Below are 26,847 nucleotides of genomic sequence, written 5' to 3'. Positions count from 1 at the left end.
TCGGCAATCGCTGTAACATGTATTTCCTCTGCTCTCCCATTGGAAGCGTCTCTTTAGGCCATCCACAACAAGAAAATGCCGTGCCCGCCGTGTGGTAGCGGCGCCACTTGTCTGAAGCTGTCGTAGTTAAGGCGACAGCATCAAGAGACGTTTTCGTGCCGTGACCAGGTTTCGAACGCACGCGTCCGAAGAGACTGGTGCCTAAAACAAGCGCCTTAGATCGCTCGGCCACGCTACCTGCGCTACCTTCGGCCCCAGTGTTCCTAGCATTTGTAGAAACGGTGCACGCCACAGCTTCCTGCTCCGCTGTTCATCCAATCCGTCGCACCTCAAACAACTGCCCTTTTCGACTACAGAGAGCAGCGGACGTCTGCGCCTCACGGCCGCCGGCATTACGTGTTGGCGATGAAGTGGTAGTACAAACTGCGGACTGCGGAACACGAGTGAAAAATCAAGAAAGCACTGTGATTTCGAGTACTCGTGCACTATCGTCACTGCAACGGTAGCAAGGCAAAACTTTCAAAATTGCCGTGACCAGGATTCGAACCTGGGTTATTGCGGCCACAACGCAATGTCCTAACCACTAGACGATCACGGCCACGCACTCGCCCACGGAGGCAGCTGGCTGGAGTGCAAGTGGCGATACACAGCAAAGCCTAGGCCAAGGTGGACGCCACAGCAGTGTCAGACACGGTCTCCATCACGTGTATACGAGTAAATGAACGTGCCTGCGCTGTCAGGACACTAACTAGAGTGGTTAGCTACATTCACCTCCCTGGCAGTGTCTTGCAGTCCTCCAAGCCTCTTGACTATGGGTATGTGGCTCGATAACAAGTGAATAGACGCCGCATCTCTCTCGCCGTCAGGTGTAGCCGCGAATCATACTTAACGCAGCTTTGTGCACGCGTCAGCGTAGCGTCAGTCGAGCAAAGTCGGGACAAGTCGCATAAGAGGAGCAACAAAAACTCACGTTTCCGGTACCGGGAATCGAACCCGGGCCTCCTGGGTGAGAGCCAGGTATCCTAGCCACTAGACTACACCGGATTACGACGCCAGTGCTCTTCCTGCGAACGCAGCAACCAGCCACGATTAACTGACGACAACTGTAAGAAATACACTCTTTCACGTTATAGAACGGCATCCTCTGGACGCATTTCATGGAGACGAACGCCAGCAGTGACGAGAGCAAAAGGCGCCTACAAATCCTGTCGTTGCTCCACGTACTGTTCTACGACAATTCACGAAGCAGACGCTCACGCCTTGTTGTGCTGTTTCCTTTGCGGGCAATGGGTGCAGCTGTCTTCGACGCAGGAAACATTACACGTTTAGCAGCTGTGGGGTTGGAACCCACGCCTCCGAAGTGACTGGTGCCTAAAACCAGCGCCTTAGACCGCTCGGCCACTCTACCTACACAACACGCGCGACACAGGAGCTGCGTCCTAGCCCACGACAACACACAGCAACGGCACAAAAATGAGACGTCAAAATTGGCAACGGTGGGATTCGAACCCACGCCTCCGAAGAGACTGGTGCCTAAAACCAGCGCCTTAGACCGCTCGGCCACGTTACCGTTATAGCGCCGACGACAATACGTTTCCTTTGTACTACAAAGATCACTTCGAAATGGAAATATCTCGGCAATCGCTGTAACATGTATTTCCTCTGCTCTCCCATTGGAAGCGTCTCTTTAGGCCATCCACAACAAGAAAATGCCGTGCCCGCCGTGTGGTAGCGGCGCCACTTGTCTGAAGCTGTCGTAGTTAAGGCGACAGCATCATGAGACGTTTTCGTGCCGTGACCAGGTTTCGAACGCACGCGTCCGAAGAGACTGGTGCCTAAAACAAGCGCCTTAGATCGCTCGGCCACGCTACCTGCGCTACCTTCGGCCCCAGTGTTCCTAGCATTTGTAGAAACGGTGCACGCCACAGCTTCCTGCTCCGCTGTTCATCCAATCCGTCGCACCTCAAACAACTGCCCTTTTCGACTACAGAGAGCAGCGGACGTCTGCGCCTCACGGCCGCCGGCATTACGTGTTGGCGATGAAGTGGTAGTACAAACTGCGGACTGCGGAACACGAGTGAAAAATCAAGAAAGCACTGTGATTTCGAGTACTCGTGCACTATCGTCACTGCAACGGTAGCAAGGCAAAACTTTCAAAATTGCCGTGACCAGGATTCGAACCTGGGTTATTGCGGCCACAACGCAATGTCCTAACCACTAGACGATCACGGCCACGCACTCGCCCACGGAGGCAGCTGGCTGGAGTGCAAGTGGCGATACACAGCAAAGCCTAGGCCAAGGTGGACGCCACAGCAGTGTCAGACACGGTCTCCATCACGTGTATACGAGTAAATGAACGTGCCTGCGCTGTCAGGACACTAACTAGAGTGGTTAGCTACATTCACCTCCCTGGCAGTGTCTTGCAGTCCTCCAAGCCTCTTGACTATGGGTATGTGGCTCGATAACAAGTGAATAGACGCCGCATCTCTCTCGCCGTCAGGTGTAGCCGCGAATCATACTTAACGCAGCTTTGTGCACGCGTCAGCGTAGCGTCAGTCGAGCAAAGTCGGGACAAGTCGCATAAGAGGAGCAACAAAAACTCACGTTTCCGGTACCGGGAATCGAACCCGGGCCTCCTGGGTGAGAGCCAGGTATCCTAGCCACTAGACTACACCGGATTACGACGCCAGTGCTCTTCCTGCGAACGCAGCAACCAGCCACGATTAACTGACGACAACTGTAAGAAATACACTCTTTCACGTTATAGAACGGCATCCTCTGGACGCATTTCATGGAGACGAACGCCAGCAGTGACGAGAGCAAAAGGCGCCTACAAATCCTGTCGTTGCTCCACGTACTGTTCTACGACAATTCACGAAGCAGACGCTCACGCCTTGTTGTGCTGTTTCCTTTGCGGGCAATGGGTGCAGCTGTCTTCGACGCAGGAAACATTACACGTTTAGCAGCTGTGGGGTTGGAACCCACGCCTCCGAAGTGACTGGTGCCTAAAACCAGCGCCTTAGACCGCTCGGCCACTCTACCTACACAACACGCGCGACACAGGAGCTGCGTCCTAGCCCACGACAACACACAGCAACGGCACAAAAATGAGACGTCAAAATTGGCAACGGTGGGATTCGAACCCACGCCTCCGAAGAGACTGGTGCCTAAAACCAGCGCCTTAGACCGCTCGGCCACGTTACCGTTATAGCGCCGACGACAATACGTTTCCTTTGTACTACAAAGATCACTTCGAAATGGAAATATCTCGGCAATCGCTGTAACATGTATTTCCTCTGCTCTCCCATTGGAAGCGTCTCTTTAGGCCATCCACAACAAGAAAATGCCGTGCCCGCCGTGTGGTAGCGGCGCCACTTGTCTGAAGCTGTCGTAGTTAAGGCGACAGCATCAAGAGACGTTTTCGTGCCGTGACCAGGTTTCGAACGCACGCGTCCGAAGAGACTGGTGCCTAAAACAAGCGCCTTAGATCGCTCGGCCACGCTACCTGCGCTACCTTCGGCCCCAGTGTTCCTAGCATTTGTAGAAACGGTGCACGCCACAGCTTCCTGCTCCGCTGTTCATCCAATCCGTCGCACCTCAAACAACTGCCCTTTTCGACTACAGAGAGCAGCGGACGTCTGCGCCTCACGGCCGCCGGCATTACGTGTTGGCGATGAAGTGGTAGTACAAACTGCGGACTGCGGAACACGAGTGAAAAATCAAGAAAGCACTGTGATTTCGAGTACTCGTGCACTATCGTCACTGCAACGGTAGCAAGGCAAAACTTTCAAAATTGCCGTGACCAGGATTCGAACCTGGGTTATTGCGGCCACAACGCAATGTCCTAACCACTAGACGATCACGGCCACGCACTCGCCCACGGAGGCAGCTGGCTGGAGTGCAAGTGGCGATACACAGCAAAGCCTAGGCCAAGGTGGACGCCACAGCAGTGTCAGACACGGTCTCCATCACGTGTATACGAGTAAATGAACGTGCCTGCGCTGTCAGGACACTAACTAGAGTGGTTAGCTACATTCACCTCCCTGGCAGTGTCTTGCAGTCCTCCAAGCCTCTTGACTATGGGTATGTGGCTCGATAACAAGTGAATAGACGCCGCATCTCTCTCGCCGTCAGGTGTAGCCGCGAATCATACTTAACGCAGCTTTGTGCACGCGTCAGCGTAGCGTCAGTCGAGCAAAGTCGGGACAAGTCGCATAAGAGGAGCAACAAAAACTCACGTTTCCGGTACCGGGAATCGAACCCGGGCCTCCTGGGTGAGAGCCAGGTATCCTAGCCACTAGACTACACCGGATTACGACGCCAGTGCTCTTCCTGCGAACGCAGCAACCAGCCACGATTAACTGACGACAACTGTAAGAAATACACTCTTTCACGTTATAGAACGGCATCCTCTGGACGCATTTCATGGAGACGAACGCCAGCAGTGACGAGAGCAAAAGGCGCCTACAAATCCTGTCGTTGCTCCACGTACTGTTCTACGACAATTCACGAAGCAGACGCTCACGCCTTGTTGTGCTGTTTCCTTTGCGGGCAATGGGTGCAGCTGTCTTCGACGCAGGAAACATTACACGTTTAGCAGCTGTGGGGTTGGAACCCACGCCTCCGAAGTGACTGGTGCCTAAAACCAGCGCCTTAGACCGCTCGGCCACTCTACCTACACAACACGCGCGACACAGGAGCTGCGTCCTAGCCCACGACAACACACAGCAACGGCACAAAAATGAGACGTCAAAATTGGCAACGGTGGGATTCGAACCCACGCCTCCGAAGAGACTGGTGCCTAAAACCAGCGCCTTAGACCGCTCGGCCACGTTACCGTTATAGCGCCGACGACAATACGTTTCCTTTGTACTACAAAGATCACTTCGAAATGGAAATATCTCGGCAATCGCTGTAACATGTATTTCCTCTGCTCTCCCATTGGAAGCGTCTCTTTAGGCCATCCACAACAAGAAAATGCCGTGCCCGCCGTGTGGTAGCGGCGCCACTTGTCTGAAGCTGTCGTAGTTAAGGCGACAGCATCAAGAGACGTTTTCGTGCCGTGACCAGGTTTCGAACGCACGCGTCCGAAGAGACTGGTGCCTAAAACAAGCGCCTTAGATCGCTCGGCCACGCTACCTGCGCTACCTTCGGCCCCAGTGTTCCTAGCATTTGTAGAAACGGTGCACGCCACAGCTTCCTGCTCCGCTGTTCATCCAATCCGTCGCACCTCAAACAACTGCCCTTTTCGACTACAGAGAGCAGCGGACGTCTGCGCCTCACGGCCGCCGGCATTACGTGTTGGCGATGAAGTGGTAGTACAAACTGCGGACTGCGGAACACGAGTGAAAAATCAAGAAAGCACTGTGATTTCGAGTACTCGTGCACTATCGTCACTGCAACGGTAGCAAGGCAAAACTTTCAAAATTGCCGTGACCAGGATTCGAACCTGGGTTATTGCGGCCACAACGCAATGTCCTAACCACTAGACGATCACGGCCACGCACTCGCCCACGGAGGCAGCTGGCTGGAGTGCAAGTGGCGATACACAGCAAAGCCTAGGCCAAGGTGGACGCCACAGCAGTGTCAGACACGGTCTCCATCACGTGTATACGAGTAAATGAACGTGCCTGCGCTGTCAGGACACTAACTAGAGTGGTTAGCTACATTCACCTCCCTGGCAGTGTCTTGCAGTCCTCCAAGCCTCTTGACTATGGGTATGTGGCTCGATAACAAGTGAATAGACGCCGCATCTCTCTCGCCGTCAGGTGTAGCCGCGAATCATACTTAACGCAGCTTTGTGCACGCGTCAGCGTAGCGTCAGTCGAGCAAAGTCGGGACAAGTCGCATAAGAGGAGCAACAAAAACTCACGTTTCCGGTACCGGGAATCGAACCCGGGCCTCCTGGGTGAGAGCCAGGTATCCTAGCCACTAGACTACACCGGATTACGACGCCAGTGCTCTTCCTGCGAACGCAGCAACCAGCCACGATTAACTGACGACAACTGTAAGAAATACACTCTTTCACGTTATAGAACGGCATCCTCTGGACGCATTTCATGGAGACGAACGCCAGCAGTGACGAGAGCAAAAGGCGCCTACAAATCCTGTCGTTGCTCCACGTACTGTTCTACGACAATTCACGAAGCAGACGCTCACGCCTTGTTGTGCTGTTTCCTTTGCGGGCAATGGGTGCAGCTGTCTTCGACGCAGGAAACATTACACGTTTAGCAGCTGTGGGGTTGGAACCCACGCCTCCGAAGTGACTGGTGCCTAAAACCAGCGCCTTAGACCGCTCGGCCACTCTACCTACACAACACGCGCGACACAGGAGCTGCGTCCTAGCCCACGACAACACACAGCAACGGCACAAAAATGAGACGTCAAAATTGGCAACGGTGGGATTCGAACCCACGCCTCCGAAGAGACTGGTGCCTAAAACCAGCGCCTTAGACCGCTCGGCCACGTTACCGTTATAGCGCCGACGACAATACGTTTCCTTTGTACTACAAAGATCACTTCGAAATGGAAATATCTCGGCAATCGCTGTAACATGTATTTCCTCTGCTCTCCCATTGGAAGCGTCTCTTTAGGCCATCCACAACAAGAAAATGCCGTGCCCGCCGTGTGGTAGCGGCGCCACTTGTCTGAAGCTGTCGTAGTTAAGGCGACAGCATCAAGAGACGTTTTCGTGCCGTGACCAGGTTTCGAACGCACGCGTCCGAAGAGACTGGTGCCTAAAACAAGCGCCTTAGATCGCTCGGCCACGCTACCTGCGCTACCTTCGGCCCCAGTGTTCCTAGCATTTGTAGAAACGGTGCACGCCACAGCTTCCTGCTCCGCTGTTCATCCAATCCGTCGCACCTCAAACAACTGCCCTTTTCGACTACAGAGAGCAGCGGACGTCTGCGCCTCACGGCCGCCGGCATTACGTGTTGGCGATGAAGTGGTAGTACAAACTGCGGACTGCGGAACACGAGTGAAAAATCAAGAAAGCACTGTGATTTCGAGTACTCGTGCACTATCGTCACTGCAACGGTAGCAAGGCAAAACTTTCAAAATTGCCGTGACCAGGATTCGAACCTGGGTTATTGCGGCCACAACGCAATGTCCTAACCACTAGACGATCACGGCCACGCACTCGCCCACGGAGGCAGCTGGCTGGAGTGCAAGTGGCGATACACAGCAAAGCCTAGGCCAAGGTGGACGCCACAGCAGTGTCAGACACGGTCTCCATCACGTGTATACGAGTAAATGAACGTGCCTGCGCTGTCAGGACACTAACTAGAGTGGTTAGCTACATTCACCTCCCTGGCAGTGTCTTGCAGTCCTCCAAGCCTCTTGACTATGGGTATGTGGCTCGATAACAAGTGAATAGACGCCGCATCTCTCTCGCCGTCAGGTGTAGCCGCGAATCATACTTAACGCAGCTTTGTGCACGCGTCAGCGTAGCGTCAGTCGAGCAAAGTCGGGACAAGTCGCATAAGAGGAGCAACAAAAACTCACGTTTCCGGTACCGGGAATCGAACCCGGGCCTCCTGGGTGAGAGCCAGGTATCCTAGCCACTAGACTACACCGGATTACGACGCCAGTGCTCTTCCTGCGAACGCAGCAACCAGCCACGATTAACTGACGACAACTGTAAGAAATACACTCTTTCACGTTATAGAACGGCATCCTCTGGACGCATTTCATGGAGACGAACGCCAGCAGTGACGAGAGCAAAAGGCGCCTACAAATCCTGTCGTTGCTCCACGTACTGTTCTACGACAATTCACGAAGCAGACGCTCACGCCTTGTTGTGCTGTTTCCTTTGCGGGCAATGGGTGCAGCTGTCTTCGACGCAGGAAACATTACACGTTTAGCAGCTGTGGGGTTGGAACCCACGCCTCCGAAGTGACTGGTGCCTAAAACCAGCGCCTTAGACCGCTCGGCCACTCTACCTACACAACACGCGCGACACAGGAGCTGCGTCCTAGCCCACGACAACACACAGCAACGGCACAAAAATGAGACGTCAAAATTGGCAACGGTGGGATTCGAACCCACGCCTCCGAAGAGACTGGTGCCTAAAACCAGCGCCTTAGACCGCTCGGCCACGTTACCGTTATAGCGCCGACGACAATACGTTTCCTTTGTACTACAAAGATCACTTCGAAATGGAAATATCTCGGCAATCGCTGTAACATGTATTTCCTCTGCTCTCCCATTGGAAGCGTCTCTTTAGGCCATCCACAACAAGAAAATGCCGTGCCCGCCGTGTGGTAGCGGCGCCACTTGTCTGAAGCTGTCGTAGTTAAGGCGACAGCATCAAGAGACGTTTTCGTGCCGTGACCAGGTTTCGAACGCACGCGTCCGAAGAGACTGGTGCCTAAAACAAGCGCCTTAGATCGCTCGGCCACGCTACCTGCGCTACCTTCGGCCCCAGTGTTCCTAGCATTTGTAGAAACGGTGCACGCCACAGCTTCCTGCTCCGCTGTTCATCCAATCCGTCGCACCTCAAACAACTGCCCTTTTCGACTACAGAGAGCAGCGGACGTCTGCGCCTCACGGCCGCCGGCATTACGTGTTGGCGATGAAGTGGTAGTACAAACTGCGGACTGCGGAACACGAGTGAAAAATCAAGAAAGCACTGTGATTTCGAGTACTCGTGCACTATCGTCACTGCAACGGTAGCAAGGCAAAACTTTCAAAATTGCCGTGACCAGGATTCGAACCTGGGTTATTGCGGCCACAACGCAATGTCCTAACCACTAGACGATCACGGCCACGCACTCGCCCACGGAGGCAGCTGGCTGGAGTGCAAGTGGCGATACACAGCAAAGCCTAGGCCAAGGTGGACGCCACAGCAGTGTCAGACACGGTCTCCATCACGTGTATACGAGTAAATGAACGTGCCTGCGCTGTCAGGACACTAACTAGAGTGGTTAGCTACATTCACCTCCCTGGCAGTGTCTTGCAGTCCTCCAAGCCTCTTGACTATGGGTATGTGGCTCGATAACAAGTGAATAGACGCCGCATCTCTCTCGCCGTCAGGTGTAGCCGCGAATCATACTTAACGCAGCTTTGTGCACGCGTCAGCGTAGCGTCAGTCGAGCAAAGTCGGGACAAGTCGCATAAGAGGAGCAACAAAATCTCACGTTTCCGGTACCGGGAATCGAACCCGGGCCTCCTGGGTGAGAGCCAGGTATCCTAGCCACTAGACTACACCGGATTACGACGCCAGTGCTCTTCCTGCGAACGCAGCAACCAGCCACGATTAACTGACGACAACTGTAAGAAATACACTCTTTCACGTTATAGAACGGCATCCTCTGGACGCATTTCATGGAGACGAACGCCAGCAGTGACGAGAGCAAAAGGCGCCTACAAATCCTGTCGTTGCTCCACGTACTGTTCTACGACAATTCACGAAGCAGACGCTCACGCCTTGTTGTGCTGTTTCCTTTGCGGGCAATGGGTGCAGCTGTCTTCGACGCAGGAAACATTACACGTTTAGCAGCTGTGGGGTTGGAACCCACGCCTCCGAAGTGACTGGTGCCTAAAACCAGCGCCTTAGACCGCTCGGCCACTCTACCTACACAACACGCGCGACACAGGAGCTGCGTCCTAGCCCACGACAACACACAGCAACGGCACAAAAATGAGACGTCAAAATTGGCAACGGTGGGATTCGAACCCACGCCTCCGAAGAGACTGGTGCCTAAAACCAGCGCCTTAGACCGCTCGGCCACGTTACCGTTATAGCGCCGACGACAATACGTTTCCTTTGTACTACAAAGATCACTTCGAAATGGAAATATCTCGGCAATCGCTGTAACATGTATTTCCTCTGCTCTCCCATTGGAAGCGTCTCTTTAGGCCATCCACAACAAGAAAATGCCGTGCCCGCCGTGTGGTAGCGGCGCCACTTGTCTGAAGCTGTCGTAGTTAAGGCGACAGCATCAAGAGACGTTTTCGTGCCGTGACCAGGTTTCGAACGCACGCGTCCGAAGAGACTGGTGCCTAAAACAAGCGCCTTAGATCGCTCGGCCACGCTACCTGCGCTACCTTCGGCCCCAGTGTTCCTAGCATTTGTAGAAACGGTGCACGCCACAGCTTCCTGCTCCGCTGTTCATCCAATCCGTCGCACCTCAAACAACTGCCCTTTTCGACTACAGAGAGCAGCGGACGTCTGCGCCTCACGGCCGCCGGCATTACGTGTTGGCGATGAAGTGGTAGTACAAACTGCGGACTGCGGAACACGAGTGAAAAATCAAGAAAGCACTGTGATTTCGAGTACTCGTGCACTATCGTCACTGCAACGGTAGCAAGGCAAAACTTTCAAAATTGCCGTGACCAGGATTCGAACCTGGGTTATTGCGGCCACAACGCAATGTCCTAACCACTAGACGATCACGGCCACGCACTCGCCCACGGAGGCAGCTGGCTGGAGTGCAAGTGGCGATACACAGCAAAGCCTAGGCCAAGGTGGACGCCACAGCAGTGTCAGACACGGTCTCCATCACGTGTATACGAGTAAATGAACGTGCCTGCGCTGTCAGGACACTAACTAGAGTGGTTAGCTACATTCACCTCCCTGGCAGTGTCTTGCAGTCCTCCAAGCCTCTTGACTATGGGTATGTGGCTCGATAACAAGTGAATAGACGCCGCATCTCTCTCGCCGTCAGGTGTAGCCGCGAATCATACTTAACGCAGCTTTGTGCACGCGTCAGCGTAGCGTCAGTCGAGCAAAGTCGGGACAAGTCGCATAAGAGGAGCAACAAAAACTCACGTTTCCGGTACCGGGAATCGAACCCGGGCCTCCTGGGTGAGAGCCAGGTATCCTAGCCACTAGACTACACCGGATTACGACGCCAGTGCTCTTCCTGCGAACGCAGCAACCAGCCACGATTAACTGACGACAACTGTAAGAAATACACTCTTTCACGTTATAGAACGGCATCCTCTGGACGCATTTCATGGAGACGAACGCCAGCAGTGACGAGAGCAAAAGGCGCCTACAAATCCTGTCGTTGCTCCACGTACTGTTCTACGACAATTCACGAAGCAGACGCTCACGCCTTGTTGTGCTGTTTCCTTTGCGGGCAATGGGTGCAGCTGTCTTCGACGCAGGAAACATTACACGTTTAGCAGCTGTGGGGTTGGAACCCACGCCTCCGAAGTGACTGGTGCCTAAAACCAGCGCCTTAGACCGCTCGGCCACTCTACCTACACAACACGCGCGACACAGGAGCTGCGTCCTAGCCCACGACAACACACAGCAACGGCACAAAAATGAGACGTCAAAATTGGCAACGGTGGGATTCGAACCCACGCCTCCGAAGAGACTGGTGCCTAAAACCAGCGCCTTAGACCGCTCGGCCACGTTACCGTTATAGCGCCGACGACAATACGTTTCCTTTGTACTACAAAGATCACTTCGAAATGGAAATATCTCGGCAATCGCTGTAACATGTATTTCCTCTGCTCTCCCATTGGAAGCGTCTCTTTAGGCCATCCACAACAAGAAAATGCCGTGCCCGCCGTGTGGTAGCGGCGCCACTTGTCTGAAGCTGTCGTAGTTAAGGCGACAGCATCAAGAGACGTTTTCGTGCCGTGACCAGGTTTCGAACGCACGCGTCCGAAGAGACTGGTGCCTAAAACAAGCGCCTTAGATCGCTCGGCCACGCTACCTGCGCTACCTTCGGCCCCAGTGTTCCTAGCATTTGTAGAAACGGTGCACGCCACAGCTTCCTGCTCCGCTGTTCATCCAATCCGTCGCACCTCAAACAACTGCCCTTTTCGACTACAGAGAGCAGCGGACGTCTGCGCCTCACGGCCGCCGGCATTACGTGTTGGCGATGAAGTGGTAGTACAAACTGCGGACTGCGGAACACGAGTGAAAAATCAAGAAAGCACTGTGATTTCGAGTACTCGTGCACTATCGTCACTGCAACGGTAGCAAGGCAAAACTTTCAAAACTGCCGTGACCAGGATTCGAACCTGGGTTATTGCGGCCACAACGCAATGTCCTAACCACTAGACGATCACGGCCACGCACTCGCCCACGGAGGCAGCTGGCTGGAGTGCAAGTGGCGATACACAGCAAAGCCTAGGCCAAGGTGGACGCCACAGCAGTGTCAGACACGGTCTCCATCACGTGTATACGAGTAAATGAACGTGCCTGCGCTGTCAGGACACTAACTAGAGTGGTTAGCTACATTCACCTCCCTGGCAGTGTCTTGCAGTCCTCCAAGCCTCTTGACTATGGGTATGTGGCTCGATAACAAGTGAATAGACGCCGCATCTCTCTCGCCGTCAGGTGTAGCCGCGAATCATACTTAACGCAGCTTTGTGCACGCGTCAGCGTAGCGTCAGTCGAGCAAAGTCGGGACAAGTCGCATAAGAGGAGCAACAAAAACTCACGTTTCCGGTACCGGGAATCGAACCCGGGCCTCCTGGGTGAGAGCCAGGTATCCTAGCCACTAGACTACACCGGATTACGACGCCAGTGCTCTTCCTGCGAACGCAGCAACCAGCCACGATTAACTGACGACAACTGTAAGAAATACACTCTTTCACGTTATAGAACGGCATCCTCTGGACGCATTTCATGGAGACGAACGCCAGCAGTGACGAGAGCAAAAGGCGCCTACAAATCCTGTCGTTGCTCCACGTACTGTTCTACGACAATTCACGAAGCAGACGCTCACGCCTTGTTGTGCTGTTTCCTTTGCGGGCAATGGGTGCAGCTGTCTTCGACGCAGGAAACATTACACGTTTAGCAGCTGTGGGGTTGGAACCCACGCCTCCGAAGTGACTGGTGCCTAAAACCAGCGCCTTAGACCGCTCGGCCACTCTACCTACACAACACGCGCGACACAGGAGCTGCGTCCTAGCCCACGACAACACACAGCAACGGCACAAAAATGAGACGTCAAAATTGGCAACGGTGGGATTCGAACCCACGCCTCCGAAGAGACTGGTGCCTAAAACCAGCGCCTTAGACCGCTCGGCCACGTTACCGTTATAGCGCCGACGACAATACGTTTCCTTTGTACTACAAAGATCACTTCGAAATGGAAATATCTCGGCAATCGCTGTAACATGTATTTCCTCTGCTCTCCCATTGGAAGCGTCTCTTTAGGCCATCCACAACAAGAAAATGCCGTGCCCGCCGTGTGGTAGCGGCGCCACTTGTCTGAAGCTGTCGTAGTTAAGGCGACAGCATCAAGAGACGTTTTCGTGCCGTGACCAGGTTTCGAACGCACGCGTCCGAAGAGACTGGTGCCTAAAACAAGCGCCTTAGATCGCTCGGCCACGCTACCTGCGCTACCTTCGGCCTAGTGTTCCTAGCATTTGTAGAAACGGTGCACGCCACAGCTTCCTGCTCCGCTGTTCATCCAATCCGTCGCACCTCAAACAACTGCCCTTTTCGACTACAGAGAGCAGCGGACGTCTGCGCCTCACGGCCGCCGGCATTACGTGTTGGCGATGAAGTGGTAGTACAAACTGCGGACTGCGGAACACGAGTGAAAAATCAAGAAAGCACTGTGATTTCGAGTACTCGTGCACTATCGTCACTGCAACGGTAGCAAGGCAAAACTTTCAAAATTGCCGTGACCAGGATTCGAACCTGGGTTATTGCGGCCACAACGCAATGTCCTAACCACTAGACGATCACGGCCACGCACTCGCCCACGGAGGCAGCTGGCTGGAGTGCAAGTGGCGATACACAGCAAAGCCTAGGCCAAGGTGGACGCCACAGCAGTGTCAGACACGGTCTCCATCACGTGTATACGAGTAAATGAACGTGCCTGCGCTGTCAGGACACTAACTAGAGTGGTTAGCTACATTCACCTCCCTGGCAGTGTCTTGCAGTCCTCCAAGCCTCTTGACTATGGGTATGTGGCTCGATAACAAGTGAATAGACGCCGCATCTCTCTCGCCGTCAGGTGTAGCCGCGAATCATACTTAACGCAGCTTTGTGCACGCGTCAGCGTAGCGTCAGTCGAGCAAAGTCGGGACAAGTCGCATAAGAGGAGCAACAAAAACTCACGTTTCCGGTACCGGGAATCGAACCCGGGCCTCCTGGGTGAGAGCCAGGTATCCTAGCCACTAGACTACACCGGATTACGACGCCAGTGCTCTTCCTGCGAACGCAGCAACCAGCCACGATTAACTGACGACAACTGTAAGAAATACACTCTTTCACGTTATAGAACGGCATCCTCTGGACGCATTTCATGGAGACGAACGCCAGCAGTGACGAGAGCAAAAGGCGCCTACAAATCCTGTCGTTGCTCCACGTACTGTTCTACGACAATTCACGAAGCAGACGCTCACGCCTTGTTGTGCTGTTTCCTTTGCGGGCAATGGGTGCAGCTGTCTTCGACGCAGGAAACATTACACGTTTAGCAGCTGTGGGGTTGGAACCCACGCCTCCGAAGTGACTGGTGCCTAAAACCAGCGCCTTAGACCGCTCGGCCACTCTACCTACACAACACGCGCGACACAGGAGCTGCGTCCTAGCCCACGACAACACACAGCAACGGCACAAAAATGAGACGTCAAAATTAGCAACGGTGGGATTCGAACCCACGCCTCCGAAGAGACTGGTGCCTAAAACCAGCGCCTTAGACCGCTCGGCCACGTTACCGTTATAGCGCCGACGACAATACGTTTCCTTTGTACTACAAAGATCACTTCGAAATGGAAATATCTCGGCAATCGCTGTAACATGTATTTCCTCTGCTCTCCCATTGGAAGCGTCTCTTTAGGCCATCCACAACAAGAAAATGCCGTGCCCGCCGTGTGGTAGCGGCGCCACTTGTCTGAAGCTGTCGTAGTTAAGGCGACAGCATCAAGAGACGTTTTCGTGCCGTGACCAGGTTTCGAACGCACGCGTCCGAAGAGACTGGTGCCTAAAACAAGCGCCTTAGATCGCTCGGCCACGCTACCTGCGCTACCTTCGGCCCCAGTGTTCCTAGCATTTGTAGAAACGGTGCACGCCACAGCTTCCTGCTCCGCTGTTCATCCAATCCGTCGCACCTCAAACAACTGCCCTTTTCGACTACAGAGAGCAGCGGACGTCTGCGCCTCACGGCCGCCGGCATTACGTGTTGGCGATGAAGTGGTAGTACAAACTGCGGACTGCGGAACACGAGTGAAAAATCAAGAAAGCACTGTGATTTCGAGTACTCGTGCACTATCGTCACTGCAACGGTAGCAAGGCAAAACTTTCAAAATTGCCGTGACCAGGATTCGAACCTGGGTTATTGCGGCCACAACGCAATGTCCTAACCACTAGACGATCACGGCCACGCACTCGCCCACGGAGGCAGCTGGCTGGAGTGCAAGTGGCGATACACAGCAAAGCCTAGGCCAAGGTGGACGCCACAGCAGTGTCAGACACGGTCTCCATCACGTGTATACGAGTAAATGAACGTGCCTGCGCTGTCAGGACACTAACTAGAGTGGTTAGCTACATTCACCTCCCTGGCAGTGTCTTGCAGTCCTCCAAGCCTCTTGACTATGGGTATGTGGCTCGATAACAAGTGAATAGACGCCGCATCTCTCTCGCCGTCAGGTGTAGCCGCGAATCATACTTAACGCAGCTTTGTGCACGCGTCAGCGTAGCGTCAGTCGAGCAAAGTCGGGACAAGTCGCATAAGAGGAGCAACAAAAACTCACGTTTCCGGTACCGGGAATCGAACCCGGGCCTCCTGGGTGAGAGCCAGGTATCCTAGCCACTAGACTACACCGGATTACGACGCCAGTGCTCTTCCTGCGAACGCAGCAACCAGCCACGATTAACTGACGACAACTGTAAGAAATACACTCTTTCACGTTATAGAACGGCATCCTCTGGACGCATTTCATGGAGACGAACGCCAGCAGTGACGAGAGCAAAAGGCGCCTACAAATCCTGTCGTTGCTCCACGTACTGTTCTACGACAATTCACGAAGCAGACGCTCACGCCTTGTTGTGCTGTTTCCTTTGCGGGCAATGGGTGCAGCTGTCTTCGACGCAGGAAACATTACACGTTTAGCAGCTGTGGGGTTGGAACCCACGCCTCCGAAGTGACTGGTGCCTAAAACCAGCGCCTTAGACCGCTCGGCCACTCTACCTACACAACACGCGCGACACAGGAGCTGCGTCCTAGCCCACGACAACACACAGCAACGGCACAAAAATGAGACGTCAAAATTGGCAACGGTGGGATTCGAACCCACGCCTCCGAAGAGACTGGTGCCTAAAACCAGCGCCTTAGACCGCTCGGCCACGTTACCGTTATAGCGCCGACGACAATACGTTTCCTTTGTACTACAAAGATCACTTCGAAATGGAAATATCTCGGCAATCGCTGTAACATGTATTTCCTCTGCTCTCCCATTGGAAGCGTCTCTTTAGGCCATCCACAACAAGAAAATGCCGTGCCCGCCGTGTGGTAGCGGCGCCACTTGTCTGAAGCTGTCGTAGTTAAGGCGACAGCATCAAGAGACGTTTTCGTGCCGTGACCAGGTTTCGAACGCACGCGTCCGAAGAGACTGGTGCCTAAAACAAGCGCCTTAGATCGCTCGGCCAAGCTACCTGCGCTACCTTCGGCCCCAGTGTTCCTAGCATTTGTAGAAACGGTGCACGCCACAGCTTCCTGCTCCGCTGTTCATCCAATCCGTCGCACCTCAAACAACTGCCCTTTTCGACTACAGAGAGCAGCGGACGTCTGCGCCTCACGGCCGCCGGCATTACGTGTTGGCGATGAAGTGGTAGTACAAACTGCGGACTGCGGAACACGAGTGAAAAATCAAGAAAGCACTGTGATTTCGAGTACTCGTGCACTATCGTCACTGCAACGGTAGCAAGGCAAAACTTTCAAAATTGCCGTGACCAGGATTCGAACCTGGGTTATTGCGGCCACAACGCAATGTCCTAACCACTAGACGATCACGGCCACGCACTCGCCCACGGAGGCAGCTGGCTGGAGTGCAAGTGGCGATACACAGCAAAGCCTAGGCCAAGGTGGACGCCACAGCAGTGTCAGACACGGTCTCCATCACGTGTATACGAGTAAATGAACGTGCCTGCGCTGTCAGGACACTAACTAGAGTGGTTAGCTACATTCACCTCCCTGGCAGTGTCTTGCAGTCCTCCAAGCCTCTTGACTATGGGTATGTGGCTCGATAACAAGTGAATAGACGCCGCATCTCTCTCGCCGTCAGGTGTAGCCGCGAATCATACTTAACGCAGCTTTGTGCACGCGTCAGCGTAGCGTCAGTCGAGCAAAGTCGGGACAAGTCGCATAAGAGGAGCAACAAAAACTCACGTTTCCGGTACCGGGAATCGAACCCGGGCCTCCTGGGTGAGAGCCAGGTATCCTAGCCACTAGACTACACCGGATTACGACGCCAGTGCTCTTCCTGCGAACGCAGCGACCAGCCACGATTAACTGACGACAACTGTAAGAAATACACTCTTTCACGTTATAGAACGGCATCCTCTGGACGCATTTCATGGAGACGAACGCCAGCAGTGACGAGAGCAAAAGGCGCCTACAAATCCTGTCGTTGCTCCACGTACTGTTCTACGACAATTCACGAAGCAGACGCTCACGCCTTGTTGTGCTGTTTCCTTTGCGGGCAATGGGTGCAGCTGTCTTCGACGCAGGAAACATTACACGTTTAGCAGCTGTGGGGTTGGAACCCACGCCTCCGAAGTGACTGGTGCCTAAAACCAGCGCCTTAGACCGCTCGGCCACTCTACCTACACAACACGCGCGACACAGGAGCTGCGTCCTAGCCCACGACAACACACAGCAACGGCACAAAAATGAGACGTCAAAATTGGCAACGGTGGGATTCGAACCCACGCCTCCGAAGAGACTGGTGCCTAAAACCAGCGCCTTAGACCGCTCGGCCACGTTACCGTTATAGCGCCGACGACAATACGTTTCCTTTGTACTACAAAGATCACTTCGAAATGGAAATATCTCGGCAATCGCTGTAACATGTATTTCCTCTGCTCTCCCATTGGAAGCGTCTCTTTAGGCCATCCACAACAAGAAAATGCCGTGCCCGCCGTGTGGTAGCGGCGCCACTTGTCTGAAGCTGTCGTAGTTAAGGCGACAGCATCAAGAGACGTTTTCGTGCCGTGACCAGGTTTCGAACGCACGCGTCCGAAGAGACTGGTGCCTAAAACAAGCGCCTTAGATCGCTCGGCCAAGCTACCTGCGCTACCTTCGGCCCCAGTGTTCCTAGCATTTGTAGAAACGGTGCACGCCACAGCTTCCTGCTCCGCTGTTCATCCAATCCGTCGCACCTCAAACAACTGCCCTTTTCGACTACAGAGAGCAGCGGACGTCTGCGCCTCACGGCCGCCGGCATTACGTGTTGGCGATGAAGTGGTAGTACAAACTGCGGACTGCGGAACACGAGTGAAAAATCAAGAAAGCACTGTGATTTCGAGTACTCGTGCACTATCGTCACTGCAACGGTAGCAAGGCAAAACTTTCAAAATTGCCGTGACCAGGATTCGAACCTGGGTTATTGCGGCCACAACGCAATGTCCTAACCACTAGACGATCACGGCCACGCACTCGCCCACGGAGGCAGCTGGCTGGAGTGCAAGTGGCGATACACAGCAAAGCCTAGGCCAAGGTGGACGCCACAGCAGTGTCAGACACGGTCTCCATCACGTGTATACGAGTAAATGAACGTGCCTGCGCTGTCAGGACACTAACTAGAGTGGTTAGCTACATTCACCTCCCTGGCAGTGTCTTGCAGTCCTCCAAGCCTCTTGACTATGGGTATGTGGCTCGATAACAAGTGAATAGACGCCGCATCTCTCTCGCCGTCAGGTGTAGCCGCGAATCATACTTAACGCAGCTTTGTGCACGCGTCAGCGTAGCGTCAGTCGAGCAAAGTCGGGACAAGTCGCATAAGAGGAGCAACAAAAACTCACGTTTCCGGTACCGGGAATCGAACCCGGGCCTCCTGGGTGAGAGCCAGGTATCCTAGCCACTAGACTACACCGGATTACGACGCCAGTGCTCTTCCTGCGAACGCAGCGACCAGCCACGATTAACTGACGACAACTGTAAGAAATACACTCTTTCACGTTATAGAACGGCATCCTCTGGACGCATTTCATGGAGACGAACGCCAGCAGTGACGAGAGCAAAAGGCGCCTACAAATCCTGTCGTTGCTCCACGTACTGTTCTACGACAATTCACGAAGCAGACGCTCACGCCTTGTTGTGCTGTTTCCTTTGCGGGCAATGGGTGCAGCTGTCTTCGACGCAGGAAACATTACACGTTTAGCAGCTGTGGGGTTGGAACCCACGCCTCCGAAGTGACTGGTGCCTAAAACCAGCGCCTTAGACCGCTCGGCCACTCTACCTACACAACACGCGCGACACAGGAGCTGCGTCCTAGCCCACGACAACACACAGCAACGGCACAAAAATGAGACGTCAAAATTGGCAACGGTGGGATTCGAACCCACGCCTCCGAAGAGACTGGTGCCTAAAACCAGCGCCTTAGACCGCTCGGCCACGTTACCGTTATAGCGCCGACGACAATACGTTTCCTTTGTACTACAAAGATCACTTCGAAATGGAAATATCTCGGCAATCGCTGTAACATGTATTTCCTCTGCTCTCCCATTGGAAGCGTCTCTTTAGGCCATCCACAACAAGAAAATGCCGTGCCCGCCGTGTGGTAGCGGCGCCACTTGTCTGAAGCTGTCGTAGTTAAGGCGACAGCATCAAGAGACGTTTTCGTGCCGTGACCAGGTTTCGAACGCACGCGTCCGAAGAGACTGGTGCCTAAAACAAGCGCCTTAGATCGCTCGGCCAAGCTACCTGCGCTACCTTCGGCCCCAGTGTTCCTAGCATTTGTAGAAACGGTGCACGCCACAGCTTCCTGCTCCGCTGTTCATCCAATCCGTCGCACCTCAAACAACTGCCCTTTTCGACTACAGAGAGCAGCGGACGTCTGCGCCTCACGGCCGCCGGCATTACGTGTTGGCGATGAAGTGGTAGTACAAACTGCGGACTGCGGAACACGAGTGAAAAATCAAGAAAGCACTGTGATTTCGAGTACTCGTGCACTATCGTCACTGCAACGGTAGCAAGGCAAAACTTTCAAAATTGCCGTGACCAGGATTCGAACCTGGGTTATTGCGGCCACAACGCAATGTCCTAACCACTAGACGATCACGGCCACGCACTCGCCCACGGAGGCAGCTGGCTGGAGTGCAAGTGGCGATACACAGCAAAGCCTAGGCCAAGGTGGACGCCACAGCAGTGTCAGACACGGTCTCCATCACGTGTATACGAGTAAATGAACGTGCCTGCGCTGTCAGGACACTAACTAGAGTGGTTAGCTACATTCACCTCCCTGGCAGTGTCTTGCAGTCCTCCAAGCCTCTTGACTATGGGTATGTGGCTCGATAACAAGTGAATAGACGCCGCATCTCTCTCGCCGTCAGGTGTAGCCGCGAATCATACTTAACGCAGCTTTGTGCACGCGTCAGCGTAGCGTCAGTCGAGCAAAGTCGGGACAAGTCGCATAAGAGGAGCAACAAAAACTCACGTTTCCGGTACCGGGAATCGAACCCGGGCCTCCTGGGTGAGAGCCAGGTATCCTAGCCACTAGACTACACCGGATTACGACGCCAGTGCTCTTCCTGCGAACGCAGCGACCAGCCACGATTAACTGACGACAACTGTAAGAAATACACTCTTTCACGTTATAGAACGGCATCCTCTGGACGCATTTCATGGAGACGAACGCCAGCAGTGACGAGAGCAAAAGGCGCCTACAAATCCTGTCGTTGCTCCACGTACTGTTCTACGACAATTCACGAAGCAGACGCTCACGCCTTGTTGTGCTGTTTCCTTTGCGGGCAATGGGTGCAGCTGTCTTCGACGCAGGAAACATTACACGTTTAGCAGCTGTGGGGTTGGAACCCACGCCTCCGAAGTGACTGGTGCCTAAAACCAGCGCCTTAGACCGCTCGGCCACTCTACCTACACAACACGCGCGACACAGGAGCTGCGTCCTAGCCCACGACAACACACAGCAACGGCACAAAAATGAGACGTCAAAATTGGCAACGGTGGGATTCGAACCCACGCCTCCGAAGAGACTGGTGCCTAAAACCAGCGCCTTAGACCGCTCGGCCACGTTACCGTTATAGCGCCGACGACAATACGTTTCCTTTGTACTACAAAGATCACTTCGAAATGGAAATATCTCGGCAATCGCTGTAACATGTATTTCCTCTGCTCTCCCATTGGAAGCGTCTCTTTAGGCCATCCACAACAAGAAAATGCCGTGCCCGCCGTGTGGTAGCGGCGCCACTTGTCTGAAGCTGTCGTAGTTAAGGCGACAGCATCAAGAGACGTTTTCGTGCCGTGACCAGGTTTCGAACGCACGCGTCCGAAGAGACTGGTGCCTAAAACAAGCGCCTTAGATCGCTCGGCCACGCTACCTGCGCTACCTTCGGCCCCAGTGTTCCTAGCATTTGTAGAAACGGTGCACGCCACAGCTTCCTGCTCCGCTGTTCATCCAATCCGTCGCACCTCAAACAACTGCCCTTTTCGACTACAGAGAGCAGCGGACGTCTGCGCCTCACGGCCGCCGGCATTACGTGTTGGCGATGAAGTGGTAGTACAAACTGCGGACTGCGGAACACGAGTGAAAAATCAAGAAAGCACTGTGATTTCGAGTACTCGTGCACTATCGTCACTGCAACGGTAGCAAGGCAAAACTTTCAAAATTGCCGTGACCAGGATTCGAACCTGGGTTATTGCGGCCACAACGCAATGTCCTAACCACTAGACGATCACGGCCACGCACGCGCCCACGGAGGCAGCTGGCTGGAGTGCAAGTGGCGATACACAGCAAAGCCTAGGCCAAGGTGGACGCCACAGCAGTGTCAGACACGGTCTCCATCACGTGTATACGAGTAAATGAACGTGCCTGCGCTGTCAGGACACTAACTAGAGTGGTTAGCTACATTCACCTCCCTGGCAGTGTCTTGCAGTCCTCCAAGCCTCTTGACTATGGGTATGTGGCTCGATAACAAGTGAATAGACGCCGCATCTCTCTCGCCGTCAGGTGTAGCCGCGAATCATACTTAACGCAGCTTTGTGCACGCGTCAGCGTAGCGTCAGTCGAGCAAAGTCGGGACAAGTCGCATAAGAGGAGCAACAAAAACTCACGTTTCCGGTACCGGGAATCGAACCCGGGCCTCCTGGGTGAGAGCCAGGTATCCTAGCCACTAGACTACACCGGATTACGACGCCAGTGCTCTTCCTGCGAACGCAGCAACCAGCCACGATTAACTGACGACAACTGTAAGAAATACACTCTTTCACGTTATAGAACGGCATCCTCTGGACGCATTTCATGGAGACGAACGCCAGCAGTGACGAGAGCAAAAGGCGCCTACAAATCCTGTCGTTGCTCCACGTACTGTTCTACGACAATTCACGAAGCAGACGCTCACGCCTTGTTGTGCTGTTTCCTTTGCGGGCAATGGGTGCAGCTGTCTTCGACGCAGGAAACATTACACGTTTAGCAGCTGTGGGGTTGGAACCCACGCCTCCGAAGTGACTGGTGCCTAAAACCAGCGCCTTAGACCGCTCGGCCACTCTACCTACACAACACGCGCGACACAGGAGCTGCGTCCTAGCCCACGACAACACACAGCAACGGCACAAAAATGAGACGTCAAAATTGGCAACGGTGGGATTCGAACCCACGCCTCCGAAGAGACTGGTGCCTAAAACCAGCGCCTTAGACCGCTCGGCCACGTTACCGTTATAGCGCCGACGACAATACGTTTCCTTTGTACTACAAAGATCACTTCGAAATGGAAATATCTCGGCAATCGCTGTAACATGTATTTCCTCTGCTCTCCCATTGGAAGCGTCTCTTTAGGCCATCCACAACAAGAAAATGCCGTGCCCGCCGTGTGGTAGCGGCGCCACTTGTCTGAAGCTGTCGTAGTTAAGGCGACAGCATCAAGAGACGTTTTCGTGCCGTGACCAGGTTTCGAACGCACGCGTCCGAAGAGACTGGTGCCTAAAACAAGCGCCTTAGATCGCTCGGCCACGCTACCTGCGCTACCTTCGGCCCCAGTGTTCCTAGCATTTGTAGAAACGGTGCACGCCACAGCTTCCTGCTCCGCTGTTCATCCAATCCGTCGCACCTCAAACAACTGCCCTTTTCGACTACAGAGAGCAGCGGACGTCTGCGCCTCACGGCCGCCGGCATTACGTGTTGGCGATGAAGTGGTAGTACAAACTGCGGACTGCGGAACACGAGTGAAAAATCAAGAAAGCACTGTGATTTCGAGTACTCGTGCACTATCGTCACTGCAACGGTAGCAAGGCAAAACTTTCAAAATTGCCGTGACCAGGATTCGAACCTGGGTTATTGCGGCCACAACGCAATGTCCTAACCACTAGACGATCACGGCCACGCACTCGCCCACGGAGGCAGCTGGCTGGAGTGCAAGTGGCGATACACAGCAAAGCCTAGGCCAAGGTGGACGCCACAGCAGTGTCAGACACGGTCTCCATCACGTGTATACGAGTAAATGAACGTGCCTGCGCTGTCAGGACACTAACTAGAGTGGTTAGCTACATTCACCTCCCTGGCAGTGTCTTGCAGTCCTCCAAGCCTCTTGACTATGGGTATGTGGCTCGATAACAAGTGAATAGACGCCGCATCTCTCTCGCCGTCAGGTGTAGCCGCGAATCATACTTAACGCAGCTTTGTGCACGCGTCAGCGTAGCGTCAGTCGAGCAAAGTCGGGACAAGTCGCATAAGAGGAGCAACAAAAACTCACGTTTCCGGTACCGGGAATCGAACCCGGGCCTCCTGGGTGAGAGCCAGGTATCCTAGCCACTAGACTACACCGGATTACGACGCCAGTGCTCTTCCTGCGAACGCAGCAACCAGCCACGATTAACTGACGACAACTGTAAGAAATACACTCTTTCACGTTATAGAACGGCATCCTCTGGACGCATTTCATGGAGACGAACGCCAGCAGTGACGAGAGCAAAAGGCGCCTACAAATCCTGTCGTTGCTCCACGTACTGTTCTACGACAATTCACGAAGCAGACCCTCACGCCTTGTTGTGCTGTTTCCTTTGCGGGCAATGGGTGCAGCTGTCTTCGACGCAGGAAACATTACACGTTTAGCAGCTGTGGGGTTGGAACCCACGCCTCCGAAGTGACTGGTGCCTAAAACCAGCGCCTTAGACCGCTCGGCCACTCTACCTACACAACACGCGCGACACAGGAGCTGCGTCCTAGCCCACGACAACACACAGCAACGGCACAAAAATGAGACGTCAAAATTGGCAACGGTGGGATTCGAACCCACGCCTCCGAAGAGACTGGTGCCTAAAACCAGCGCCTTAGACCGCTCGGCCACGTTACCGTTATAGCGCCGACGACAATACGTTTCCTTTGTACTACAAAGATCACTTCGAAATGGAAATATCTCGGCAATCGCTGTAACATGTATTTCCTCTGCTCTCCCATTGGAAGCGTCTCTTTAGGCCATCCACAACAAGAAAATGCCGTGCCCGCCGTGTGGTAGCGGCGCCACTTGTCTGAAGCTGTCGTAGTTAAGGCGACAGCATCAAGAGACGTTTTCGTGCCGTGACCAGGTTTCGAACGCACGCGTCCGAAGAGACTGGTGCCTAAAACAAGCGCCTTAGATCGCTCGGCCACGCTACCTGCGCTACCTTCGGCCCCAGTGTTCCTAGCATTTGTAGAAACGGTGCACGCCACAGCTTCCTGCTCCGCTGTTCATCCAATCCGTCGCACCTCAAACAACTGCCCTTTTCGACTACAGAGAGCAGCGGACGTCTGCGCCTCACGGCCGCCGGCATTACGTGTTGGCGATGAAGTGGTAGTACAAACTGCGGACTGCGGAACACGAGTGAAAAATCAAGAAAGCACTGTGATTTCGAGTACTCGTGCACTATCGTCACTGCAACGGTAGCAAGGCAAAACTTTCAAAATTGCCGTGACCAGGATTCGAACCTGGGTTATTGCGGCCACAACGCAATGTCCTAACCACTAGACGATCACGGCCACGCACGCGCCCACGGAGGCAGCTGGCTGGAGTGCAAGTGGCGATACACAGCAAAGCCTAGGCCAAGGTGGACGCCACAGCAGTGTCAGACACGGTCTCCATCACGTGTATACGAGTAAATGAACGTGCCTGCGCTGTCAGGACACTAACTAGAGTGGTTAGCTACATTCACCTCCCTGGCAGTGTCTTGCAGTCCTCCAAGCCTCTTGACTATGGGTATGTGGCTCGATAACAAGTGAATAGACGCCGCATCTCTCTCGCCGTCAGGTGTAGCCGCGAATCATACTTAACGCAGCTTTGTGCACGCGTCAGCGTAGCGTCAGTCGAGCAAAGTCGGGACAAGTCGCATAAGAGGAGCAACAAAAACTCACGTTTCCGGTACCGGGAATCGAACCCGGGCCTCCTGGGTGAGAGCCAGGTATCCTAGCCACTAGACTACACCGGATTACGACGCCAGTGCTCTTCCTGCGAACGCAGCAACCAGCCACGATTAACTGACGACAACTGTAAGAAATACACTCTTTCACGTTATAGAACGGCATCCTCTGGACGCATTTCATGGAGACGAACGCCAGCAGTGACGAGAGCAAAAGGCGCCTACAAATCCTGTCGTTGCTCCACGTACTGTTCTACGACAATTCACGAAGCAGACGCTCACGCCTTGTTGTGCTGTTTCCTTTGCGGGCAATGGGTGCAGCTGTCTTCGACGCAGGAAACATTACACGTTTAGCAGCTGTGGGGTTGGAACCCACACCTCCGAAGTGACTGGTGCCTAAAACCAGCGCCTTAGACCGCTCGGCCACTCTACCTACACAACACGCGCGACACAGGAGCTGCGTCCTAGCCCACGACAACACACAGCAACGGCACAAAAATGAGACGTCAAAATTGGCAACGGTGGGATTCGAACCCACGCCTCCGAAGAGACTGGTGCCTAAAACCAGCGCCTTAGACCGCTCGGCCACGTTACCGTTATAGCGCCGACGACAATACGTTTCCTTTGTACTACAAAGATCACTTCGAAATGGAAATATCTCGGCAATCGCTGTAACATGTATTTCCTCTGCTCTCCCATTGGAAGCGTCTCTTTAGGCCATCCACAACAAGAAAATGCCGTGCCCGCCGTGTGGTAGCGGCGCCACTTGTCTGAAGCTGTCGTAGTTAAGGCGACAGCATCAAGAGACGTTTTCGTGCCGTGACCAGGTTTCGAACGCACGCGTCCGAAGAGACTGGTGCCTAAAACAAGCGCCTTAGATCGCTCGGCCACGCTACCTGCGCTACCTTCGGCCCCAGTGTTCCTAGCATTTGTAGAAACGGTGCACGCCACAGCTTCCTGCTCCGCTGTTCATCCAATCCGTCGCACCTCAAACAACTGCCCTTTTCGACTACAGAGAGCAGCGGACGTCTGCGCCTCACGGCCGCCGGCATTACGTGTTGGCGATGAAGTGGTAGTACAAACTGCGGACTGCGGAACACGAGTGAAAAATCAAGAAAGCACTGTGATTTCGAGTACTCGTGCACTATCGTCACTGCAACGGTAGCAAGGCAAAACTTTCAAAATTGCCGTGACCAGGATTCGAACCTGGGTTATTGCGGCCACAACGCAATGTCCTAACCACTAGACGATCACGGCCACGCACTCGCCCACGGAGGCAGCTGGCTGGAGTGCAAGTGGCGATACACAGCAAAGCCTAGGCCAAGGTGGACGCCACAGCAGTGTCAGACACGGTCTCCATCAC

The 26,847-nt window shown here is 54.0% G+C and overlaps 49 non-coding genes across 49 annotated transcripts; all 49 read right to left on the bottom strand.

The window, feature by feature from the left end:
• Positions 1-526: 526 nt before the first annotated feature.
• On the bottom strand, positions 527-598 carry Trnah-gug (transfer RNA histidin (anticodon GUG)). Its single transcript has one exon. It is a non-coding gene; the product is annotated as a tRNA-His (tRNA).
• Positions 599-972: 374 nt separating this feature from the next.
• Positions 973-1,044, bottom strand: Trnae-cuc (transfer RNA glutamic acid (anticodon CUC)). Its single transcript has one exon. It is a non-coding gene; the product is annotated as a tRNA-Glu (tRNA).
• A 444-nt stretch (positions 1,045-1,488) lies between these two features.
• Positions 1,489-1,570, bottom strand: Trnal-uag (transfer RNA leucine (anticodon UAG)). Its single transcript has one exon. It is a non-coding gene; the product is annotated as a tRNA-Leu (tRNA).
• Positions 1,571-2,160: 590 nt separating this feature from the next.
• On the bottom strand, positions 2,161-2,232 carry Trnah-gug (transfer RNA histidin (anticodon GUG)). Its single transcript has one exon. It is a non-coding gene; the product is annotated as a tRNA-His (tRNA).
• A 374-nt stretch (positions 2,233-2,606) lies between these two features.
• On the bottom strand, positions 2,607-2,678 carry Trnae-cuc (transfer RNA glutamic acid (anticodon CUC)). Its single transcript has one exon. It is a non-coding gene; the product is annotated as a tRNA-Glu (tRNA).
• A 444-nt stretch (positions 2,679-3,122) lies between these two features.
• Positions 3,123-3,204, bottom strand: Trnal-uag (transfer RNA leucine (anticodon UAG)). Its single transcript has one exon. It is a non-coding gene; the product is annotated as a tRNA-Leu (tRNA).
• Positions 3,205-3,794: 590 nt separating this feature from the next.
• On the bottom strand, positions 3,795-3,866 carry Trnah-gug (transfer RNA histidin (anticodon GUG)). Its single transcript has one exon. It is a non-coding gene; the product is annotated as a tRNA-His (tRNA).
• Positions 3,867-4,240: 374 nt separating this feature from the next.
• Positions 4,241-4,312, bottom strand: Trnae-cuc (transfer RNA glutamic acid (anticodon CUC)). The gene has a single exon. It is a non-coding gene; the product is annotated as a tRNA-Glu (tRNA).
• Positions 4,313-4,756: 444 nt separating this feature from the next.
• Positions 4,757-4,838, bottom strand: Trnal-uag (transfer RNA leucine (anticodon UAG)). Its single transcript has one exon. It is a non-coding gene; the product is annotated as a tRNA-Leu (tRNA).
• A 590-nt stretch (positions 4,839-5,428) lies between these two features.
• Trnah-gug (transfer RNA histidin (anticodon GUG)) lies at positions 5,429-5,500 on the bottom strand. Its single transcript has one exon. It is a non-coding gene; the product is annotated as a tRNA-His (tRNA).
• Positions 5,501-5,874: 374 nt separating this feature from the next.
• Positions 5,875-5,946, bottom strand: Trnae-cuc (transfer RNA glutamic acid (anticodon CUC)). The gene has a single exon. It is a non-coding gene; the product is annotated as a tRNA-Glu (tRNA).
• A 444-nt stretch (positions 5,947-6,390) lies between these two features.
• Trnal-uag (transfer RNA leucine (anticodon UAG)) lies at positions 6,391-6,472 on the bottom strand. Its single transcript has one exon. It is a non-coding gene; the product is annotated as a tRNA-Leu (tRNA).
• Positions 6,473-7,062: 590 nt separating this feature from the next.
• On the bottom strand, positions 7,063-7,134 carry Trnah-gug (transfer RNA histidin (anticodon GUG)). Its single transcript has one exon. It is a non-coding gene; the product is annotated as a tRNA-His (tRNA).
• A 374-nt stretch (positions 7,135-7,508) lies between these two features.
• Positions 7,509-7,580, bottom strand: Trnae-cuc (transfer RNA glutamic acid (anticodon CUC)). Its single transcript has one exon. It is a non-coding gene; the product is annotated as a tRNA-Glu (tRNA).
• Positions 7,581-8,024: 444 nt separating this feature from the next.
• On the bottom strand, positions 8,025-8,106 carry Trnal-uag (transfer RNA leucine (anticodon UAG)). Its single transcript has one exon. It is a non-coding gene; the product is annotated as a tRNA-Leu (tRNA).
• Positions 8,107-8,696: 590 nt separating this feature from the next.
• Positions 8,697-8,768, bottom strand: Trnah-gug (transfer RNA histidin (anticodon GUG)). Its single transcript has one exon. It is a non-coding gene; the product is annotated as a tRNA-His (tRNA).
• A 374-nt stretch (positions 8,769-9,142) lies between these two features.
• On the bottom strand, positions 9,143-9,214 carry Trnae-cuc (transfer RNA glutamic acid (anticodon CUC)). The gene has a single exon. It is a non-coding gene; the product is annotated as a tRNA-Glu (tRNA).
• Positions 9,215-9,658: 444 nt separating this feature from the next.
• On the bottom strand, positions 9,659-9,740 carry Trnal-uag (transfer RNA leucine (anticodon UAG)). Its single transcript has one exon. It is a non-coding gene; the product is annotated as a tRNA-Leu (tRNA).
• Positions 9,741-10,330: 590 nt separating this feature from the next.
• Positions 10,331-10,402, bottom strand: Trnah-gug (transfer RNA histidin (anticodon GUG)). Its single transcript has one exon. It is a non-coding gene; the product is annotated as a tRNA-His (tRNA).
• Positions 10,403-10,776: 374 nt separating this feature from the next.
• Trnae-cuc (transfer RNA glutamic acid (anticodon CUC)) lies at positions 10,777-10,848 on the bottom strand. The gene has a single exon. It is a non-coding gene; the product is annotated as a tRNA-Glu (tRNA).
• A 444-nt stretch (positions 10,849-11,292) lies between these two features.
• Positions 11,293-11,374, bottom strand: Trnal-uag (transfer RNA leucine (anticodon UAG)). The gene has a single exon. It is a non-coding gene; the product is annotated as a tRNA-Leu (tRNA).
• A 590-nt stretch (positions 11,375-11,964) lies between these two features.
• Trnah-gug (transfer RNA histidin (anticodon GUG)) lies at positions 11,965-12,036 on the bottom strand. The gene has a single exon. It is a non-coding gene; the product is annotated as a tRNA-His (tRNA).
• A 374-nt stretch (positions 12,037-12,410) lies between these two features.
• Positions 12,411-12,482, bottom strand: Trnae-cuc (transfer RNA glutamic acid (anticodon CUC)). Its single transcript has one exon. It is a non-coding gene; the product is annotated as a tRNA-Glu (tRNA).
• A 444-nt stretch (positions 12,483-12,926) lies between these two features.
• On the bottom strand, positions 12,927-13,008 carry Trnal-uag (transfer RNA leucine (anticodon UAG)). The gene has a single exon. It is a non-coding gene; the product is annotated as a tRNA-Leu (tRNA).
• A 589-nt stretch (positions 13,009-13,597) lies between these two features.
• Positions 13,598-13,669, bottom strand: Trnah-gug (transfer RNA histidin (anticodon GUG)). The gene has a single exon. It is a non-coding gene; the product is annotated as a tRNA-His (tRNA).
• Positions 13,670-14,043: 374 nt separating this feature from the next.
• On the bottom strand, positions 14,044-14,115 carry Trnae-cuc (transfer RNA glutamic acid (anticodon CUC)). Its single transcript has one exon. It is a non-coding gene; the product is annotated as a tRNA-Glu (tRNA).
• A 444-nt stretch (positions 14,116-14,559) lies between these two features.
• On the bottom strand, positions 14,560-14,641 carry Trnal-uag (transfer RNA leucine (anticodon UAG)). Its single transcript has one exon. It is a non-coding gene; the product is annotated as a tRNA-Leu (tRNA).
• A 590-nt stretch (positions 14,642-15,231) lies between these two features.
• Positions 15,232-15,303, bottom strand: Trnah-gug (transfer RNA histidin (anticodon GUG)). Its single transcript has one exon. It is a non-coding gene; the product is annotated as a tRNA-His (tRNA).
• A 374-nt stretch (positions 15,304-15,677) lies between these two features.
• Positions 15,678-15,749, bottom strand: Trnae-cuc (transfer RNA glutamic acid (anticodon CUC)). The gene has a single exon. It is a non-coding gene; the product is annotated as a tRNA-Glu (tRNA).
• A 444-nt stretch (positions 15,750-16,193) lies between these two features.
• On the bottom strand, positions 16,194-16,275 carry Trnal-uag (transfer RNA leucine (anticodon UAG)). The gene has a single exon. It is a non-coding gene; the product is annotated as a tRNA-Leu (tRNA).
• A 590-nt stretch (positions 16,276-16,865) lies between these two features.
• Trnah-gug (transfer RNA histidin (anticodon GUG)) lies at positions 16,866-16,937 on the bottom strand. The gene has a single exon. It is a non-coding gene; the product is annotated as a tRNA-His (tRNA).
• A 374-nt stretch (positions 16,938-17,311) lies between these two features.
• Positions 17,312-17,383, bottom strand: Trnae-cuc (transfer RNA glutamic acid (anticodon CUC)). Its single transcript has one exon. It is a non-coding gene; the product is annotated as a tRNA-Glu (tRNA).
• Positions 17,384-17,827: 444 nt separating this feature from the next.
• Positions 17,828-17,909, bottom strand: Trnal-uag (transfer RNA leucine (anticodon UAG)). The gene has a single exon. It is a non-coding gene; the product is annotated as a tRNA-Leu (tRNA).
• Positions 17,910-18,499: 590 nt separating this feature from the next.
• On the bottom strand, positions 18,500-18,571 carry Trnah-gug (transfer RNA histidin (anticodon GUG)). The gene has a single exon. It is a non-coding gene; the product is annotated as a tRNA-His (tRNA).
• A 374-nt stretch (positions 18,572-18,945) lies between these two features.
• Trnae-cuc (transfer RNA glutamic acid (anticodon CUC)) lies at positions 18,946-19,017 on the bottom strand. The gene has a single exon. It is a non-coding gene; the product is annotated as a tRNA-Glu (tRNA).
• Positions 19,018-19,461: 444 nt separating this feature from the next.
• Trnal-uag (transfer RNA leucine (anticodon UAG)) lies at positions 19,462-19,543 on the bottom strand. The gene has a single exon. It is a non-coding gene; the product is annotated as a tRNA-Leu (tRNA).
• A 590-nt stretch (positions 19,544-20,133) lies between these two features.
• On the bottom strand, positions 20,134-20,205 carry Trnah-gug (transfer RNA histidin (anticodon GUG)). Its single transcript has one exon. It is a non-coding gene; the product is annotated as a tRNA-His (tRNA).
• Positions 20,206-20,579: 374 nt separating this feature from the next.
• Positions 20,580-20,651, bottom strand: Trnae-cuc (transfer RNA glutamic acid (anticodon CUC)). Its single transcript has one exon. It is a non-coding gene; the product is annotated as a tRNA-Glu (tRNA).
• Positions 20,652-21,095: 444 nt separating this feature from the next.
• Trnal-uag (transfer RNA leucine (anticodon UAG)) lies at positions 21,096-21,177 on the bottom strand. The gene has a single exon. It is a non-coding gene; the product is annotated as a tRNA-Leu (tRNA).
• Positions 21,178-21,767: 590 nt separating this feature from the next.
• Trnah-gug (transfer RNA histidin (anticodon GUG)) lies at positions 21,768-21,839 on the bottom strand. The gene has a single exon. It is a non-coding gene; the product is annotated as a tRNA-His (tRNA).
• Positions 21,840-22,213: 374 nt separating this feature from the next.
• Trnae-cuc (transfer RNA glutamic acid (anticodon CUC)) lies at positions 22,214-22,285 on the bottom strand. The gene has a single exon. It is a non-coding gene; the product is annotated as a tRNA-Glu (tRNA).
• Positions 22,286-22,729: 444 nt separating this feature from the next.
• Positions 22,730-22,811, bottom strand: Trnal-uag (transfer RNA leucine (anticodon UAG)). The gene has a single exon. It is a non-coding gene; the product is annotated as a tRNA-Leu (tRNA).
• A 590-nt stretch (positions 22,812-23,401) lies between these two features.
• On the bottom strand, positions 23,402-23,473 carry Trnah-gug (transfer RNA histidin (anticodon GUG)). The gene has a single exon. It is a non-coding gene; the product is annotated as a tRNA-His (tRNA).
• A 374-nt stretch (positions 23,474-23,847) lies between these two features.
• Trnae-cuc (transfer RNA glutamic acid (anticodon CUC)) lies at positions 23,848-23,919 on the bottom strand. The gene has a single exon. It is a non-coding gene; the product is annotated as a tRNA-Glu (tRNA).
• A 444-nt stretch (positions 23,920-24,363) lies between these two features.
• Positions 24,364-24,445, bottom strand: Trnal-uag (transfer RNA leucine (anticodon UAG)). Its single transcript has one exon. It is a non-coding gene; the product is annotated as a tRNA-Leu (tRNA).
• Positions 24,446-25,035: 590 nt separating this feature from the next.
• On the bottom strand, positions 25,036-25,107 carry Trnah-gug (transfer RNA histidin (anticodon GUG)). Its single transcript has one exon. It is a non-coding gene; the product is annotated as a tRNA-His (tRNA).
• Positions 25,108-25,481: 374 nt separating this feature from the next.
• Trnae-cuc (transfer RNA glutamic acid (anticodon CUC)) lies at positions 25,482-25,553 on the bottom strand. The gene has a single exon. It is a non-coding gene; the product is annotated as a tRNA-Glu (tRNA).
• A 444-nt stretch (positions 25,554-25,997) lies between these two features.
• Positions 25,998-26,079, bottom strand: Trnal-uag (transfer RNA leucine (anticodon UAG)). Its single transcript has one exon. It is a non-coding gene; the product is annotated as a tRNA-Leu (tRNA).
• A 590-nt stretch (positions 26,080-26,669) lies between these two features.
• On the bottom strand, positions 26,670-26,741 carry Trnah-gug (transfer RNA histidin (anticodon GUG)). Its single transcript has one exon. It is a non-coding gene; the product is annotated as a tRNA-His (tRNA).
• Positions 26,742-26,847: the final 106 nt, after the last annotated feature.

The sequence above is a fragment of the Schistocerca gregaria genome, chromosome 3 (genome assembly GCF_023897955.1).
Source record: "Schistocerca gregaria isolate iqSchGreg1 chromosome 3, iqSchGreg1.2, whole genome shotgun sequence".
Classification (NCBI taxonomy): domain Eukaryota; kingdom Metazoa; phylum Arthropoda; class Insecta; order Orthoptera; family Acrididae; genus Schistocerca; species Schistocerca gregaria.
The sequence above is the reverse complement of the archived record's forward strand: the minus strand, read 5'-3'. Positions and strand labels throughout refer to the sequence as shown.